At 31.8% G+C, this 5,246-nt stretch overlaps 1 protein-coding gene across 1 annotated transcript in view; it reads right to left on the bottom strand.

Moving 5' to 3' along the window:
* The window catches only part of LOC111087779, an 8,985-nt gene extending 8,752 nt beyond the window's left edge, over positions 1–233 (bottom strand). The window contains exon 1 of the mRNA XM_022395625.1: positions 174–233. The gene's annotated coding sequence lies outside the window, so the exon portion shown is untranslated. The remainder of the gene's footprint in view (positions 1–173) is intronic.
* Between the last annotated feature and the right edge of the window lie 5,013 nt (positions 234–5,246).

Below are 5,246 nucleotides of genomic sequence, written 5' to 3'. Positions count from 1 at the left end.
GGTTCGTTTAACTATTATAGTGATGTACGTTTGTTTGTTTTTGGGTTGGGGGGGGGGGGGGTTAATGAAAGTGTTCCAAAACGCGACTTTAATTTGTTGACGATCTAATACTATAAAACAAACATCGATACATTTTTAAAATAAATTATAACGCTAACACTATGTCCACTCACCTGCCACTCAAAGAGATTAAAAAAGCCAATCAAGTCTGTATCTTGTTTTTTTTCACCAACAAGAAATCCAAACTCATCTATATGAAATGGTGATGTAAAGCCAACATTCAAAAGTCTTTTTGGCCTTATTGTGAATGGCCCTACTCCAATGTCAAATTCCTGAAAGAAATGGTATTTTCCTTAGTTATAAATTATTTTTCCTTCTTAACTGTTGCGGATTATAACACTAAAACCCGAGTTTCGATACCCGTGGTGAGCAGAGCACAGATAGCCCATTGTGTAGTTTGTGCTTAATTACAAACAAACAAACAAACAAACCTTCTTAACTGACAGCACCACCACCCTTGGTGCGACTATTTACTATTCACAAAAATTTAGAAATATGTAATTTGTATTTGGTGGTAGAAATATAAGTATGTACAAGTAAAACATTCTTAAGTTGAAGTGTTCATGACCATACTAAATTTTAGTTTAAATAATCCTTTTGTGGCTTAATGTCTTCGTCTATTGCTAGTAAATGATTAAGTTAACCCTAATTTGGAACAAGACCTAACAACAGAAGTACATTTTAATCTACAGAATTCACTCCTGTTTAATTATGGTTGCTAGAAAGGAACTGTTTATGATTCAGATCAAGACCTAACAACAGAAGTACATTTTAACCAACTGTTTGTTCAGCTGTTTAGTTACGTAGACAGGAATTGTTCCTCATCTATAAAAAAAAAAGTTTAAACTGATACTTTGACATCATTATCCCAGTTAGAATGAAACTGACCTTACTGTAAAATGCATGTATATACAAATTACCGGAAATCTTCAAGTACAACTTTGAGTTCAGCTTCCAGAATTTAGTAATTTTCAAGTTGACATTTAAAATTTGCTCTCGCTCATCTGGGCCATTTTAAAATCCATTCTGTCAATATCCATAGTTTTTTGTTTTTTTTTGAGACTGCTTGTTTCCTACTATTTTGAAAATTATTTCTTATGATAAGTTTTAATAAAGAGTTTGTTATTTCATAATACACTGTTGAGTATTTGTGATGTTTGACCACTAGGTTTAATACATGGAGTTTGAATGACATAATTACTGGTTAAGTCGAGGTTTCCAAAATATGCCAAAATGTCTGCGGACTTACAACGCTAGAAACGGGTTTCGAAACCCCTGGTGGGCAGAGCACAGATACCCCATTGTATAGTTTTGTGCTTAATTACAAACAAACAAACAAACCAAACATAAACAATTAATTAAAATTTTGTGGTAATTTCTCATTCTATAAACTGTACAACTTTACAGCAATATGAACAAGTAGGCTGTTCCCCTGATGGATTAATGGTAAGTTTACAGGCTTCCAATGCTAAAATCCGAGGTTCGATGTATGCAGTGGAGGTACATTATTTAAATGTGATTGCAGGTTTGAGAATTTGTATATAACCAATAACTGGATTCTTATTTAATTTAAATTGACTAAACATTTTAAATATGCTTTAGTGTTTGTTATGAATGACGTTTCTAGACTACGTATTAATCTTTTTTTTTTTTAGTTTGTTTGTTTCCTCAACTTGGAATCAGCCACAAAGTCTCTCATACACTAGGTGTGCGTTTTATCAACTGAGTTAAAGGGTTATTCCACTAATAACTTCTACTAAGACACTTTTTAATAATGTGATACTATTTCACCACGTCTTGAGATTGAATCCGAAACATCTGATAAACCAGGCGAGTACTTCATCAACTGAACTAAAAGGGCTAAGCCACCATTAACTCTTAATAAGGCAAATTTTAACTTCAGGCCTACTTAAGAGTCTGAAAAGTTTTCAAGTTGCTGAGTGTTCCTAACAAATTCGTATCTTTCAATGTTTTGTTTTACTTTTGAACTAAATAGTGCTCCAAGACGAAAGTCGCACTTTATTTTGATAAGAATAAGATACCTCAGAACAAAAAAAAAAACCTCGAAACATATTTGATCACAAAAAACAAAAAGGCAGATTGGACAAGTCAGTAGATTATTTCATTTTCGTCTTGTTTCCTTGAAAACTAGGCGAAACAGGGATATAAAATCTGGCAGAGAGTGATGGGAACTAGGATAGAATTTGGCGACTCATCACTTTTACAGAACGTTTCGATTTTCGTAGCTAAACTATGTATATTTTTAAAGTTAGTGAATGAAACATTTTGTGTTAAAAAATCAGAAAAACGATAACAATTAAAGCATGATGAAAATGATGCACTTTTTAAAGTAAATGAAGAAGACAGTTTACAATAACAAAAATAAAATCTTACATTTCAAACTAAAATAATTAAGAAAAGAAATCACACTAAAAATCAAAGTTAATAATAAACTACCTTCTAAAATACATGTCATCGAGAAAATTAGAATAATAACAATACAAGTTCTACTTAACCTTTGAATGAAAAGAATCATTGATTATTGATAAACTTACACCTGAATAAATCCTTTGCAACGACTGGGTCCAGCAGTCATTTTCTTTAATACAGTTACTACTCTGGCTTAAAATCGTAACGTTGAATCTGTAACACATGGAGGAAATATAATGAAATAGTTATAACACACAGGAGACCTAAAACTTTACTTACTACTTTGAAACGACTTTTTGTACGATGAGAGCACATAAAGGGAGTTTGGGAATCAAAATATGCTAATAACTTGAAGTAACTCATGGTGCTGCGGAACGTTGTATATTATTAATGTCTGGCTGTACCACTCTTGTGTATATATGCATCTATCTATATATATATAATTGTTAATTTTTTTGATAAAACAGAAAAAGCGTATACAACAAGATCTTGCCGAACAGTTACCAGTATTCACTTAACAGCTGTAGACTTGAAAAATAAAGTTTTCTACTCGAATGAAGAGAACAGACACAAAATGTTGTTTTTGATTTGCTCCTGTCCGTGGAAAACGTCATCTCAACCGACTATAAAATGATGAATAAAATGACTATAAAATAAATAAATAATTACCAAGATAAATAGATTGATCTGCTTTAAATGGCTAATTACGTAAGATGAATCTACACCATATTGTTTATCACATATACTAAATTAGTAGCTACATCTCAAGTATAATTATGTATAGTAAATCGGTAGCAAAACGGTAAAGTTACTTAGGACAAATACAAAGTGTAAATATATATTCCGTTTTAAACCTATTCCAATTGGGAAAAAATCTTACCGTAATTTTAGAGTCTTCGACATTTCTCTTAGCATTTTATTTAACACTCCTTCATCCGTATAATTGTAGATTTCGGAAATCCAGGGCAGCCACTGGTAATAATCCAACAATACGTTTTACTTTAACAAAAAAAAGGGGGATAGCAAGTTAATTTAAATTAACTAATGTTATATTTGTTTGTCTGTGTTCTCAATATCTCCCCCATCTAACAAGAAATTTCATCATTGCGGACTTAAAGAAGTATGGTATGTTAGAGATTAAACCTTAGTACAAACACTTTAACTCGTTGAATTTCATTATATTTTGAAAGTTGGGGCATACTTTTATAATGCACTATTAAAAACCTTTTTATGTTATATCACAAAGATTTTTTCCAATAAAGAACACAGGTAACACACACTGTAATATGTTTAATGTAAAGAAATAAACACTGGAAGACCTTTAATTTAAATAACATAAAATAAGAAATAGCATGCCTAATTAAGATAAAAATACATACAATGCAATATGTTTAATGTAACATACGTAAGAGGAAACAAGTACAGTGAAATATGCTTAAAATAATATGCATTTACTATTTCAGGCATAACAACTTGAAAGACTTTGTCTTTTAATGCAGGACAATCTTCAAACCCCTTCTTCATGTCGAGAACGTGTTGTTTCGACTGGACGTCTTTGTCGCTAAACATTATTGATAAAGTTCCTCAAAGTGTCCCTTGCGGCTATATTAAAACACTGCCTTGTGCAGTTTGTATAACTTGTTTCATGCGCAAAAAAATAAACCTTTAAATTGTAAGTAAATTATTTTGAAAAAAAAAGTCAATTTCTTAATCTGGAAATGTGTTAGAATTGTTGACATTTTGTCTTTTTTGAAAGAATTTCGAGAATTAAATTTTTTGAACAGATAGTATGCTAGGCCTATCGATCTGTCCTACTAAATTATTAAACTTGGAATAACATTTACTTTCTGGGCGTTGTAACGTACATATCTTGACTTTTCGTGTAGTTTTACTGACAGGATTGTCTCTCATATCTAACATTTAATGATTTATAGGACAGGAATGTTGACTTTTCATATAGGGCAATTGACAGCTTAGTCTTTCACTTCGATCACAAGGCTTAGAACATTTACTTTCTGGGTGTTCTGCCACATGCCCGTTGTAAGGAAATGGCTCCCTCGGTGTTGGAAAGAACAGCCGATTTTGTCATTCAATCAGTTAGTGACTCCACAGTGTAGGAAAATATTTTTATTCCTTAATTTTTTTATTTTTCATGAGAATTTTTGAGTATATTCATTAAAAATGTCAAATATTCACATTTTTTTCCAGGTAAAAGTTAATCAAAACACAAGGTTGGACTCTTAAAATGACAGGACTACATTTGAAAACCTCTTGCTTTTTACATGGCCAATTTTATGTAGGGTTGGATTAAGGTTTAGTTGGGCCTTAAGTCCAACTAATGTTTGGGAATAACAATAACAACTCACTCTTCCCTTATTCTGCTAGTTTTATATAGACTTATGCATTAATCTAGAACTGATTCTATGTTGAGTGTTCAAGACAAGGACCACGAAGATATCTATAATGTGGTGTATCGAAAAGCACTCAGAGTATCAACAAACATTGAAGCTGTGGAAATAGATTAATAAAAGTAATAAAGTCATTGTAACACCATTTCTGTAATGTGGAATAAAACTGTTGTAAAGTAAATTATGTGTGAAATAAATTATACATATAAATAAAAATTCTTGACTGATTAGTTCAAGCCCTACATTCAATCCTTATGCTCCCGAACGAAGGACGGGTGCCTCAGATTACAACCAAATAAGACCATTCCCAGTTTGCCCCTGAAGAAGAAAGGTCCACCTTTCGAAAGC

Source organism: Limulus polyphemus, unplaced genomic scaffold (assembly GCF_000517525.1).
Source record: "Limulus polyphemus unplaced genomic scaffold, Limulus_polyphemus-2.1.2 Scaffold2617, whole genome shotgun sequence".
Classification (NCBI taxonomy): Eukaryota; Metazoa; Arthropoda; class Merostomata; order Xiphosura; family Limulidae; genus Limulus; species Limulus polyphemus.
Note: the sequence above shows the minus strand (reverse complement) of the source record. Positions and strands in the feature narration are given on the sequence as shown.